Below are 15,282 nucleotides of genomic sequence, written 5' to 3'. Positions count from 1 at the left end.
TGGTGTCAGAAATGAGGGTGGTTTGTGTATTCTGTGTGCTCTCTAATTTTACAGTTGGCTAAACTCTTCCCAGTCTCACTCTTGATTTTAATTTAATACACACACATATCATATCTTGATTACTTAATGGCAGTAGAATTCATGGGGACAGGGACAAATGTTACCTCCTACTTACCCACTTCCATACTGTTTTAAATTTTTATAAGTACCCATTACTTAATAATAAAAAACATTTTAAAAATTTAAGAGTCTCATCTTTTCAGCATTACCCCTTTATCAAGCAAGAATTATGGTGGAGAAGGAAGATGGTTTACAAAGATAACAGAAATGTGAATCTGGAAACTAATCACAGAAATACGTAATTAAGGTGAAATTATGCACTGTACATTATAATTTATTTTAATCCTTGGCAATATTTTAAAGAAGTATGTTGAATTGGGCATATAATGTGTCTAATTTTGAATAGCAATTAGATCATTTATACTATAATTAGAATTTTAAAAGAAATCATCATCATTTCTCTAAATATGAACACTGAGTCATAGTATTGCTTTATGGAAACCACATCAGAAAACTATTTAAGTAAAGCTTGGAAACTTTCATGAGTTTATGTCTATGTATGCATTGGACAAAATAGAGTTTTTCAGTCTGAGAAAAAAAATGAACTCTCTAAATGCCAAATTTGGGACTAAAATAAAATAAATATTTGGAAATAGTATTGGGAGATAGTAGAGTTTAAGAAACACAGAATACTAAAATAAAATAAAATAAAATAAAAAAGCATCTTCTGATTTCTCTCTCCCCTCTTCCCTCTTCATCTTGGGAGGTGGGGTAAGATAGGACCTGAACTTAGGCTCAAGGTGGAACTGTTTCATGATGTCAAAGACAAACCTGCATCAGAGACAAAATGAGCAAAGGCTGTTGATTCATAAACTGGGCAAGGGAACCCATCTGTCATTGCTTTCATTTCGGCAGGAGTTCTAAGGTGGTAGAAAGGAGAATACGTTTACAGAGTAAAGAGAGGAAACACAGCCTCTGACTGGAAACACTCTCTGGAGGTGGGATTTTTGCAAGTGAGGAGGACTTGCTGCTTGGACTCCAGGCACACTCATAATTCCTTGGTTGGCTTCAGGGGGCAAGTGAGCCACCCAGGGACATTTCTAAAGAGGAAGATGTGTTTAGTGTTGGGAGCAGGGGTGTTCTGGAGGTGGCTATTTCCTGGAACAAGTTGGGGTCCATGGGATCCTCTTTTTGAGGTCCAACTATCATAATGGCACATAATGGGCAGGGATGGCTACCATGGTAGATAGTTTCTCATTGAAGACAGGGTTGGACAGCTCTGCACTATTATTCTAGGGGGAATGATGTATTCTTCTTCCTTTTCTTCCTTTTCTTCTGCCACACCCTCCCTCATCCACTCTGCATCCATCACTTTGACCTTCCTTCTGATCCTTAGATACAAGACACCAATTTCTGTCCTGGAGCCTCTGGTCTCTCTCTCTCTTTTCTCTCCCTGGAATGTTCTCCTCTTCATCTGGTTCAATCTTCCTGCTACTCAGGCCATACCTAATTACCCCTTTTAAACCAAGCATTTAAAGGAAGGGAAGAAAAAGAAATAATCTATATTCAGATGTGTTTATGCATGCATACTGATACTCTGGAAGTTACATGAGAATCCAACAACAGTGGTTCCATCTGGGAAGGAGCAGTGAGAACACCTGAGAAAATGGAGGTGAGCATTGGAAGGGGAGATTTACCATATATCTTTTTATAAATTCTGATTTTTTAAAGCATGTGAATAAATCACCTATTCTAAGTGATTTTTTAAGCCGAAAGTACATTAACATGAGCAGCAGCCACTTGGCCAGCCACCATCACTCTCCCTGTGCATGTGTTTGCCTGAAAATGACTTTCTTCCACCTTCACAGTTAGTTAATAATTTGAGTATAGAAGTTTAAGTTGAAAATAATTTTAACACAGAATTTTGAATAGATTTTTTTCTTCATTATTTTCTAGTATCTGGTGTTCTGATGAGAAACTGAATGTGCTTTTTTTTTTTTTTTTTTTTCTGTAGGAGACCTGTCTTTTTTGCCCCTCCCCTTTTAGGACCATCTCTTTATCTCTAGTGTTTTTTTTCCCAATTTAAAAAATTGTGGTACAATACAAATAGCATAAAATTTACCATTTTAACTATTTTTAAATGTACAGTTCAGTGGTTTTAAGTACATTCATATTGTTGTACAGCCATCACCACCATCCATCTCCAGAACTCTTTTCATTTTGCAAAACTGAAACTCTCTATCCACTAAATATAAACTCCCCATTCCCACCTCCCCCCAGTCCCTGGCAACCACTATTCTCTTTCAGTCTCTCTGAATTTGCCTATTCTAGATACCTCATGTAAGCAGAATCATACAGTATTTTATACCCTGCGTTTTTATAGCACTTTTCAGCCTTTTCTTATTTATTCATTTGTTTATTGTTTGTTGCCTCTATTGCATTTTAAGTTCCATGAAAACAGGGTCATTGCTTTTCTGATCATCCCTGTAGCCTCAGAATTCAGAGTAATGCCTGGAACAGAGTAGAAGGTGACTTGATGAATGTTAAACGGTTCCCATCCTGGCAATTCTTCCTAGGGGAGGGATTCTCTACACCACTTTCCCAGAAGAGGTTTGAACCTGGCAGACATTTAACATGTCATCAATTGCCTGGGATATGGGGCGGGCTTGGATTTGCTCTTTATTGCCTGAATTTCTGACTTGCTGTCTTTGTGATATTATGATGGAATAACCAAAGCAAGTCCCCATTTTGTATAATTAGGATCAAATTACCACTGTAAGGAAGACAGTTTGGGGAAAATTCTTATGATGCAAAATCAAGTGGAAGTTCTCAGTTGGCGAAGAACTGGTCCTCTTTACCTTCTCTCTTGAAGCAGATTATTCTACAGTCATCAGATAAATACCAGCTTATCTTCTACTTAGGAAAACCTTGGCTATGATCTTGTTAGAGTGCCAATCTTCCTTTCTTTCTAGGATAGATTTAGGCTAAATGGTGGGGGGGGGGGTGTCAGCAACATTTTCTTAAAGGGCCAGACACTAAATATTTTAGGCTTTGTGGCCGTATGACTTCTGTCCTAACTACTCAACTCTGCTGTTGTAGCACAAAAGCACCCAGGACAATAGACAATATGTAAAGGAATAATAACACTTTTTTATGAATACCAAAATGTTAATTTTCATGTGTCATGAAACATTATTGTTTAGATTTTTTTCCCCTACCCATTTAATAAAAATCATACTTAGTTCGTAGGCTATATAAAAATAGGCAGTGAGCTCGATTTGGTCCATGGGCAGGAGTTTACCCCCCTTGAAGGAAGGATTACCTGTGAAATGTAAAATGTAATTCTCAGAGAGTGCAGGGCACACAGAAGACAACATATAAATGCTCACAGTTCTTTCAGTGTAGACGTTCTTGAAACCAACAGGAAGAAAACAGCTTTGTTCAAAACCTGCTTGCAGGAGCAAACACTGTGTATATAAACACCACTAAAACATGCTACCACATGGTAATGACTCTCACTTCTCTCCTAAAAGAAATTACTCTAGCTCTAATATTAGACACTAACTAAAAAGCCTACACTGAGCAAAGCTGAATAAGCTATTGCCTTCTTAGTGGAAAGGAAAAGTATCATGTTGAATTGGTTGCACAAAGAGTTCATGCTTGTGTATAAATTCTCACTGTTGCCCTTGGTGTTCTTTATCTTTAACCACTCAGCTTAAGGATTAAGTCTATGACATGCTACAAGGGTTTGTGTATACATGCTACAAGAGTTTAAAGATGGGAGAGCCAAGGCACAGAGTGGTTCAGAAAGTCGCCTAAAGTCACACAGCTATTGCATGCAGAGCCTGATTCAGACCCTGGCAGTGGGACCCTAGAATTTGCTCTTTTCACCACTGTGCTATTTTTAAATCATCACACCTTTTAATTTTCATTCTAGTAACAGTCTTTCTCTCCAAGGAAAATTGTGCCCTCTATAAAACGAGAGTGCGAGTTTAAAAATATTTCACCTCCTTCAATAAATAAACTGTGATACATAAACATTCAAGTTTTAAGTACAGTCTATAATATTCTCATCAGCCTGGCAAAGTGAGTCCTAGTGAAGACCTAGTCAGGGACCTAGCCCACCTGGGCTCTGCACAGACACAAGATAGCCTTTTTAGAAGGAGGTTTATTTAGTATTAGGTTTGTGGGTTTTTTGTTTTTTTTAGGTAAAAACATAAGATGAAAATGCATTCTTCTGTAGAACTGCTCACTTTGCCAGATTTCATTATATTGTAAAACAATTAAATAAATAAGATTTCAAATTGGTGCTAGTAAAATACCCCTTTGACAGAAATTTTTTCATCTAAATATTAAAAGCTAAGCAAATGTCCATGTTATCTTTAAGTACTAAAGGAGCTGTTGTCTCTTGGGGGAAGGATGTTGGTCAAAGGTCTATTCCAGAATGCTGATATAGGTGCTGGCAGGTGAGTGATTTTCTCTTCATCAAACATACCTGGGAAACTATATTATAAAGAAATGAGACCCTGTGGTGATAATTCTTCTTTCCCAGTGGTTAATATATTTTTAATCTCATAATTTATCATTGCCATTGATAAGTTTTTTTTAAAAAGGTGATGTAGGTTAGCCTTGAGTTATTAATAAGGATAAAGTTATACAGAAAATGCCACTTTTTGATGAGGCAGTTATTCAGTGTGCTTTGTTCTCATATTTAAAACCACGTCCTATGGGCTTCCCTGGTGGCGCAGTGGTTGAGAGTCCGCCTGCTGATGCAGGGGACACGGGTTCGTGCCCCGGTCTGGGAAGGTCCCACATGCCGCGGAGTGGCTGGGCCCATAAGCCATGGCCGCTGAACCTGCGCGTCCGGAGCCTGTGCTCCGCAACGGGAGAAGCCACAGCAGTGAGAGGCCCGCGTACCGCAAAAAACAAACAAACAAACAAAAAACCATGTCCTATATCTTCAGCCACTTCTATCCCAAATAATAAATAACTTATACTGTATCATGTAATTTAGGAAGCATTTTTGCATATGTGAACTAAGTTTATCTATAAAACACTGATAGGTGTTCCTGCTCCTTTTTATGGAAAAGGAAATTGAGAAAGATTAGATGAGCTTGCTAGGATAATTTTATTCCTATTGTCTCATTTTTTTTTGAAATGGATCATTTGATTACCCACGGTCTCATAAGAAGACATGTAGAGAAAGGAGACTATTATGAGTATTCCATAATTCTTCCTGGTAAGTGGATAAAGATATGTAACTCTGGGAGGGATAAGAGAAAGAAATATTGCTGTTTGTCCTTTGCTTATATCTCTTAATAATATTAGCCACCACCTATTGAGTTCTTACTTTAATTCTTACTCTATTGAGTTCTTACTAGTATAAAGCTTACTTGTAAGCTTTATAAAAAAACGTTTAATTAGCACATTTAATCATCATAGTACCCTAAGTGGGTATATAATACAGACATGGAAACTGAAGTGTGGAGGTAGTAATTTACCCCAGAGTGTACATCTAGTAAATGGTTAAACGGGGTTCAACCCAGGCCATCTGACCCTAAAACTTGAGATCTTCTATATTCTCCGCTAATTCTTTAGACTACTAGTACTATATTCTGTATTTTCCTTAGCTATATCCTTTTATGGCCCTTGTAGGGAACCACGTTTCCTGTATCTTATATAAAAACTAAATAATTTGAAAAAAGCTGAGATTGGTTTTAGGCTATGTATTTTTTAAAATTTTGTTTTGTTTTTGATAACATTATACGCTGTGGAGGTTAGAAAGATGAGGTTTTGAAAAGGCAAATGTCAGAAGCTTCTACTTACTACTGTTCATTTTGGAATATAGGATGTGGCAACTGGCAGAGACACAGGAGAGATAAGATTAGGTAGCTATGCGGGACAATCTTGAAAAAGTAGGTTGGGTTCTCATCAATAAAATCTTAGTGAAAGTTTCCATAAAAATGAGTCAGGCTTAAGATAAGGCTAGCCTACTCCCATGGTATCTTACATATTATGGGGCCATTTGCTCCCCTAAGACTGTTAAAAACAGGTCCAGACCTTAAAAAACATGACTCCCAAGTGAGGGTTCCAACAATAGGGACAGATTTGCCCAACTTTACCGACTTGCAATATGGCAGAGCTAGGTCTCAAGCCCAAGTCCTTTAAACATTGTTTGAAAGTAGAACATTACTTTCACGCAAATAGGACCTAGGCAAATCACAGGAGGCACATTTACAGATTCTCACCTCGTTTCCCTGGACCCCAAGCACTCAGGACCTGCAAACTTTCCTCAGGAGTAAGAGGGTTTTATTCTGCCACCCCTCCCTGAGCAAGGCAGTGCCCCCGTGACCACGCCTCCATCCTCTGCCCCTCAGTGCACTTCCCTTTCATCTAGTTCAGCAAGTGGTGCAGGACCCGCTGATGACTCACGCACAGTAAGGTATGAAGGACTGACAGCTAGCATCCCTGGCCAATCAGTGTTTTAATGCAAAGGAAGAATTCTGGTGTTTGATTAGCAATACCATCCCCCCAGAAAAGAATTCTGGATGGTGGAATTTCCACAGTGATATATGGCTCAGAGTGAGAAATGGGGTAGAGCGGAGGGAGAAATTATTTTTAGGAGGAAGTTCATCTTAAGGCTAGAGTCGGCAGAACTGGATTTGAGTGCAAGCTCTACAGTTCCTTAGGCTGTGTGAGCATGTCCAAATTATTTAACTTGTCTAATTCCTAGCTTCTTTATCTGTAAAATGGGGCTAATGATGAAATCCACCTCCGAGGGTTGTGGAAATTACGTAATCTCATGGGTGTGAAGCATGAGATTTACATGAGAATGAGAATTGCTCTACAGATACTGACCATTATTTTTGGCCTTAGCGCTAGAATTGGGGCTGGTTCATTCAAATGCATAACCATACATAATCAAATAAAAACGGATGGATAGAATGCAATGGGTAGTTAGCAAATTGTGTCTAATCAAAACTCGGCACATCCAACTCTTCATATCTACGCGCACATGATTTTGTTCATGAGCTTTCCTTGTGTTCTCTTATGTTGCACACTGTTCCTTATGGGGGAGATTGTCATGTAATGACAATCATGTAATGATGACAAATAACTGTTCAGTGTTTTTCTGATATGTATATTTCAAAAATTGATTTTAACATGAGTTATCACCAACACTAATTTTTGCCATTTATCAAAATATGGTTTGAGACAAGCCATTCTAGTCAATAAATGTTCTAAATATTCTCTATACCAGAGATTCTCAGAATTTACTGTGCATTAGAATCACTAGGGAGGTTCTGGTTAAGAATTTTGTTTCATAGGCCCCTCCCCCAGAGATCCGGATATAGAACATTGAAGATGGAGCTTAGGCAGCTGTATTTTTTTTTTTAACATTTTTATTGGGGTATAATTGCTTTATAATTGTGTGTTAGTTTCTGCTTTATAACAAAGTGAATCAGCTATACATATACATATGTTCCTGTATCTCTTCCCTCTTGCGCCTCCCTCCCTCCCACCCTCCCTATCCCACCTCTCTAGGTGGTCACAAAGCACCGAGCTGATCTCCCTGTGCTATGAGGCTGCTTCCCACTACCTATCTACCTTACGTTTGTTAGTGTATATATGTCCATGCCTCTCTCTCGCTTTGTCACAACTCACCCTTCCCCCTCCCTATATCCTCAAGTCCGTTCTCCAGTAGGTCTGTGTCTTTATTCCTGTCTTACCCTTAGGTTCTTCATGACATTTTTTTTCTTAAATTCCATATATATATGTTAGCATACGATATTTGTCTTTCTCTTTCTGACTGACTTCACTCTGTATGACAGACTCTAGGTCTATCCACCTCATTACAAATAGCTCAATTTCGTTTCTTTTTATGGCTGAGTAATATTCCATTGTATATATGAGCCACATCTTCTTTATCCACTCATCCGATGATGGGCACTTAGGTTGTTTCCATCTCCGGGCTATTGTAAATAGAGCTGCAATGAACATTTTGGTACATGACTCTTTTTGAATTTTGGTTTTCTCAGGGTATATGCCTAGTAGTGGGATTGCTGGGTCATATGGTAGTTCTATTTGTAGTTTTTTAAGGAACCTCCATACTGTTCTCCATAGTGGCTGAACCAATTCACATTCCCACCAGCAGTGCAAGAGTGTTCCCTTTTCTCCACACCCTCTCCAGCATTTATTGTTTCTAGATTTTTTGATGATGGCCATTCTGACTGGTGTGAGATGATATCTCATTGTAGTTTTGATTTGCATTTCTCTAATGATTAATGATGTTGAGCATTCTTTCATGTGTTTGTTGGCAGTCTGTATATCTTCTTTGGAGAAATGTCTATTTAGGTCTTCTGCCCATTTTTGGATTGGGTTGTTTGTTTTTTTGTTATTGAGCCGCATGAGCTGCTTGTAAATTTTGGAGATTAATCCTTTGTCAGTTGCTTCATTTGAAAATATTTTCTCCCATTCTGAGGGTTGTCTTTTATGGTTTCCTTTGCTGTGCAAAAGCTTTGAAGTTTCATTAGGTCCCATTTGTTTATTTTTGTTTTTATTTCCATTACTCTAGGAGGTGGGTCAGAAAAGATCTTGCTGTGATTTATGTCATAGGGTGTTCTGCCTATGTTTTCCTCTAAGAGTTTGACAGTTTCTGGCCTTACATTTAGGTTTTTAATCCATTTTGAGCTTATTTTTGTGTATGGTATTAGCGAGTGATCTAATCTCATACTTTTACATGTACCTGTCCAGTTTTCCCAGCACCACTTATTGAAGAGGTTGTCTTTTCTCAATGTATATTCTTGCCTCCTTTATCAAAGATAAGGTGACCATATGTGCGTGGGTTTATCTCTGGGCTTTCTACCCTGTTCCATTCATCTATATTTCTGTTTTTGTGCCACTACCATACTGTCTTGATTACTGTAGCTTTGTAGTATAGTCTGAAGTCAGGGAGCCTGATTCCTCCAGCTCCATTTTTCTTTCTCAAGATTGCTTTGGCTATTCAGGGTCTTTTGTGTTTCCATACAAATTGTGAAATTTTTTGTTCTAGTTCTGTGAAAAATGCCAGTGGTAGTTTGATAAGGATTGCATTGAATCTATAGATTGCTTTGGGTAGTAGAGTCATTTTCACAATGTTGATCCTTCCCATCCAAGAACATGGTATATCGCTCCATCTATTTGTATCATCTTTAATTTCTTTCATCAGTGTCTTATAATTTTCTGCATACAGGTCTTTTGTCTCCTTAGGTAGGTTTATTCCTAGATATTTTATTCTTTTTGTTGCCATGGTAAACGGGAGTGTTTCCTTAATTTCTCTTTCAGATTCTTCATTATTAGTGTATAGGAATGCAAGAGAATTCTGTGCATTAATTTTGTGTCCTGCAACTTTACCAAATTCATTGATTATCTCTAGTAGTTTTCTGGTACCATCTTTAGGATTCTCTATGTATAGTATCATGTCATCTGCAGACAGTGACAGCTTTACTTCTTCTTTTCCGATTTGGATTCCTTTTATTTCCTTTTCTTCTCTGATTGCTGTGGCTAAAACTTCCAAAACTATGTTGAATAAGAGTGGTGAGAGTGAGCAACCTTGTCTCGTTGCTGATCTTAGTGGATATGGTTTCAGTTTTTCACCATTGAGGATGATGTTGGCTGTGGGCATGTCATATATGGCCTTTATTATGTTGAGGAAAGTTCCCTCTATGCCTACTTTCTGCAGGGTTTTTATCATAAATGGGTGTTGAATTTTGTCAAAAGCTTTCTCTGCATCTATTGAGATGATCATATGGTTTTTCTCCTTCAATTTGTTAATATGGTTTATCACATTGATAGATTTGCGTATATGATGAATCCTTGCATTCCCGGAATGAACCCCACTTGATCATGATGTATGATCCTTTTAATGTGCTGTTGGATTCTGTTTGCTAGTATTTTGTTGAGGATTTTTGCATCTATGTTCATCAGTGATATTGACCTGTAGTTTACTTTCTTTGTGACATCTTTGTCTGGTGTTGGTATCAGGGTGATGGTGGCCTTGTAGACTGAGTTTGGGAGTGTTCCTCCCTCTGCTATATTTTGGAAGAGTTTGAGAAGGATAGGTGTTAGCTCTTCTGTAAATGTTTGATAGAATTCGCCTGTGAAGCCATCTGGTCCTGGGCTTTTGTTTGTTGGAAGATTTTTAATCACAGTTTCAATTTCAGTGCTTGTGATTGGTCTGTTCATATTTTCTATTTCTTCCTGATTCAATCTTGGAAGTTTGTGCATTTCTAAGAATTTGTCCATTTCTTCCAGGTTGTCCATTTTATTGGCATAGAGTTGCTTGTAGTAATCTCTCATGATCTGTTTTAGTTTTGCAGTGTCAGTTGTTACTTTTCCTTTTTCATTTCTAATTCTATTGATTTGAATCTTCTCCCTTTTTTTCGTGATGAGTCTGGCTAATGGTTTATCTATTTTTTTATCTTCTCAAAGAACCAGCTTTTAGTTTTATTGATCTTTGCTATTGTTTCCTTCATTTCTTTTTCATTTATTTCTGATCTGATGTTTATGATTTCTTTCCTCCTGCTAACTTTGGGGTTTTTTTGTTCTTCTTTCTCTAATTGCTTTAGGTGCAAGGTTAGGTTGTTTATTCGAGATGCTTCCTGCTTCTTAAGGTGGGCTTGTATTGCTACAAACTTCCCTCTTAGAACTGCTTTTGCTGCATCCCATAGGTTTTGGGTCGTCGTGTCTCCATTGTCATTTGTGTCTAGGTATTTTTTTATTTCCTCTTTGATTTCTTCAGTGATCACTTCGTTATTAAGTAGTGTATTGTTTAGTCTCCATGTGTTTGTATTTTTTACAGATCTTTTCCTGTAATTGATATCTAGTCTCATGGCGTTGTGGTCGGAAAAGATACTTGATACAATTTCAATTTTCTTAAATTTACCAAGGCTTGATTTGTGACCCAAGATATGATCTATCCTGGAGAATGTTCCATGAGCACTTGAGAAAAATGTGTATTCTGTTGTTTTTGGATGGAGTGTCCTATAAATATCAATTAAGTCCATCTTGTTTAATGTATCATTTAAAGCTTGTGTTTCCTTATTTATTTACATTTTGGATGATGTGTCCATTGGTGAAAGTGGGGTGTTAAAGTCCCCTACTATGAATGTGTTACTGTCGATTTCCCCTTTTGTGCCTGTTGGTATTTAGGCAGCTGTATTTTTAATAAGCACTCCCAGGTGACCTGATACAAGTGGTAAGAGATGCCCATTTCGAGAAATTCTTTTCTATTACTTTTTTTCTAGTCTGGGGAGAAACAACTGTTTATCTGGCCCAAAGTTTCCCATTTTTCCCCAGCTTCATTCTCCTTTCAATCTCAATTCAGGAAATGTGATGGCCCAACCTAGATTTGCATGTGAAAGAAGAACCTACCTGCCATGTATCTCCAGAGACCACAGTCCAAACTTTGAAATACTTAGAGAACCTGCATTTGAATCTCAACCTAGACACTTTTCTCCCTATTCTGAGGCTTAAAGTATCCCTACACATACATAATGATAAATCTCTCTTTTCTGAGTAAGACATTTTGTAACTGTTATTTTAAAAAATTTGGATCTCATTTTCTTTTCTTTTTCTTTTCTGTTCTCAGAAGACCTCAGTAATTTTTTTTTTTTTTTTTTTTTGCGGTACGCGGGCCTCTCACTGCTGTGGCCTCTCCCGTTGCAGAGCACAGGACGCGCAGGCTCAGCGGCCATGGCTCATGGGCCCAGCCACTCCACGGCATGTGGGATCCTCCCGGACCAGGGCATGAACCCATGTCCCCTGCATCGGCAGGCGGACTCTCAACCACTGCGCCACCAGGGAAGCCCTGACCTCAGTAATTCTTGTTTCTGAGTTAAGATAAAATGAAAGACGGGTCATGTATGCTAAAATGTGTAATTAGGCGATGCTAATTAAGTACTTTAAAATGATTAGACGAAAGCACCTTATGTGTACTTCCAGCCTCAGTCAAGGGCGTGGCTTCAGGCTAACATCAGAGGTAATTGGGTTGCCTTCCCTGACTCAAACTGCTTTTTTGCCATGAATCCTACGGATCTTGCATTTCAGATTTCATTTCTTCCTTCAAGCAAGTATAGGAACAAAGTATCTTCTTCCTATCCCTTAATCAAAAGCCATAATGCCGGAACTCTTCTCTGTGCCTCCGTAGAGTGTTTTAAAGACTCCTGTGGAGGCCTTGGGTTCAGGGATACTATGTGAATTGGACCATGAGGTAAAAGCAGAGGAGTTGCTTTTAACTCATAGTTCAATTACTGTGAGACTTGGAACAAGTCACTTTGCCTTTTTGAGATTTGATCCCAGGAGTTGTTGTGAGACTTGGTGATATAATATTTAAAACACGTGCAAAATATTTAGCACTTGATAGATAATCAATGAATGCCAGTTATTATTATTACCTACTACTGTATTTACCAAACCCGGATGATAAGCCAGTACAACTACTATGGTAAAAATCTGGGCTTCCAAACAGCAAGTGAGATCTGAAAACATAATGGGTCTAGTATTTGTTCTTAAAGGCCACATATGATTTAATCCTTGAAGTATTTTTGTCCTGTGGAAAAAAGTAAAAAAGGAAGAAGGAAGGTGGTTTGGAGAGCTGGCAGTGTATTGCTCAGCTGATCTAGACTGGTAGCAAAAGCCAGCATTAGAGAGGATTCTTGGAGAGGCAGCCTATAATTAACTGTGAGGGCAATGGATCCTCTGAAACTTCTTCATATTATAGAGCGCTCGTTGTTTTCGGCATTTCCTTTCTATCATTTTCTCTTTCTTGGGTCATATATGCATACATTGAATTACGTGGAAAATGTAACCGAAGACCAGAGCCTTTCTTTTTCTTTTTGGATCCCAAAAAAACAGGAGTTTACTATGGTTTAGAAGTCAGAATGACGGTACATAATAATTAGGTTTAATTGACAACACTTTTTATGAAATTTCTGAATTTTTGCTAAGTTTTATACATTATCACTAGCTTGAGTTTCCCCCCTCTGTCTTACTTTTATTACTCGAGTCACCAGAAGGGAAATTTAAAGTATTTCAAAAATAGCTGTTTCTGGGCAAGTCACCCAGCACACACTCCTCATGTTTCCTCTGGTTTCAAACATAAAGGGGAAGCCGGCTCAGACAAGAACAATCCTTGCTGCACACCCGCCAGCTCGCGCATCCCCCTTTTTATTCCGAGAGGCTCCAGCTCAAAACAAAAGTTACAAGGTTAAGCGCTACTCTGAGTTCCTGACACAGCTAAACCCTGCTTGGTCTTCAAAAAATAGAGGTCTGTAATTCCTTTTTGAACATGCCTTCAAAGTGGAGGTCTTCAGCCACGAGCTCCTCTTTGACGCCATCTAGTGCCCACTGGTGGTCGGTCGGCTCCAAAGCTTCCCACCGTCTTAAAAGCTTTGTTGGTGTCTGCGGGCATGGCCATGGCTGCTCCAGTCATCTGTTCCTGCGTCATCCGCGATTGGTCAGCAACATTATCTTGGCCCCAAATCAGAGAGTAAATGCCCCGAAGCCTAAAGACATGGAGGAAATACCAGGATGCAGAACTCACCCAGGAGGCATCTAATGTGAGTAGTTTAATTCCTTGCTGTAGCATGGGCTTAAAAGGCAGGGTCAGTGGAAACGGGACCTTGGTTGTGACAAAGCCTGAAAACGTCATGTTGAGCCATCCACCAATAAGAATCATAGGGAGGACACATATGGCGTTGCCTTTCATCATGTCTATGAGCATAGCGGGGAGGGAGGTCAATCACAGGAGAAGGAGGCACATCCTTCCTTTTAGTTTTTTTGGAAAAATCCATCCTCTGGGTTGTTGAAGTAATATGTTTGTGCCAGGAGAGACTGTTTGGGAATGTATTTTCCATTTTCCCTGAGGCCTCTGCTTCGAATGAGGGCTTGACTGTCGGAGACTTGTTCCTGGGTGAGCTTCTTGTCGCTCTGCAGCAGGATGGACACGTAGTGGTGAATCATGCCCACGAAGAAGGTGATGATAACGATGGGCAGGACCACCCAGAGGCGGATGTTGGAGTCGAGTAGCAGCTCGGGCCCTTCCATCCTCACAGAGAGCCAGCTCCCGGCTTGCTGTAGCCGGGTTGATTTTCACTGGGGCGCGGGGCTTCTCGTCGAGTTCGCCTCCCAGCCTTCTCACGCCCCTCAGCCAGGCGAGCCCGGGACCACTGGGCAGCCCGCAAGCCCTTATTTTATTGACAAGTCAGGAGCATCTTTACCCAGAGGAAATGCCAGGTTACTGAATTTACCCACAAAACTCTTCCGAATCCTTTGTTACTTTGTGTGGATTTGATCTGTATAGATGACACATTAATAATGTTCTAGGGCCCAGAGAACTAATTATTTACCCACAGATCAAATCTGTCTTTCTCATTTGTATACCTGGCAACTGCAAAGGATGGGAGTTGGCAAACTTGTTAGCACTGTGGGAGTCTGGATACAGAGAACATTTATAGAACAAATTCTTGTCTGTGTTTAGGCATGGATGCCGATCTTAAATACTTTTGTACTAATCTACTGGGGCACTTGATTCAGGAAACATTTACTGAAGACCTGCTTTTTATGCTGCCCAACGCTGAATATAGCCATTGCGTTTCACAGGGTGCAGGTGTGCATTTCATAAAGGAAACACAGCAGTACAAGAAGGAAAGTACATTTCCTTTACTAGGGAGAAGTAGCAGGTAGAAGAAATGTTGAGACTTTTTTCCCCCTCTCTTGCCCTGAATCTTTTCTCCCTGTCATCCAGAAAGTCAGGTCGTTTATTCTGCTTCATCCCTTCCAAGGAGGATTGTGACACTCCCCAAAGAAGTCACAGCAAACCTTCCTGGATTTTGTTTCCAAAAGTCTAAGCCAAGATGAACAAATCCAAACACTTAGAAGGGTCTGGCAGATAAAGTGATGGGAGGAGTGAGCTGGATGGCTCTGTGGTGAGTGGAGGGCATGTGGTTTGCATAAAGAAGGCATCTGCTGCGCTGCCCCAGATTTGTTTCGTTTTGTGAGCCCAGAGAAGCCAGACGTCCAAATTTCTAAAGGAAATCCAACTTTTGGTACAAAGAACTACCGGCCCCAGCCTACTTGGGAGAAGAGAACTAGATGAAGAGATAGGTTCCCCGAGACAAAAAAAGGGATTTTCCTGGGTTCAGAAAGGAAGATAATTTTGTGCGCTCTATAGAAATAGAGATC

General features: G+C 39.4%; 1 long non-coding RNA gene and 1 pseudogene across 1 annotated transcript in view; one reads left to right on the top strand and one right to left on the bottom strand.

Moving 5' to 3' along the window:
* LOC132597261 (uncharacterized) overlaps positions 1-15,282 on the top strand; it is a 125,027-nt gene that overhangs the window by 75,294 nt on the left and 34,451 nt on the right. The window lies entirely within an intron of this gene.
* Positions 13,354-14,145, bottom strand: LOC115857246 (ER membrane protein complex subunit 3 pseudogene; annotated as a pseudogene).

Source organism: Globicephala melas, chromosome 4 (genome assembly GCF_963455315.2).
Source record: "Globicephala melas chromosome 4, mGloMel1.2, whole genome shotgun sequence".
Lineage (NCBI taxonomy): Eukaryota > Metazoa > Chordata > Mammalia > Artiodactyla > Delphinidae > Globicephala > Globicephala melas.
This window is presented reverse-complemented; position numbering and strand designations above follow the sequence as displayed.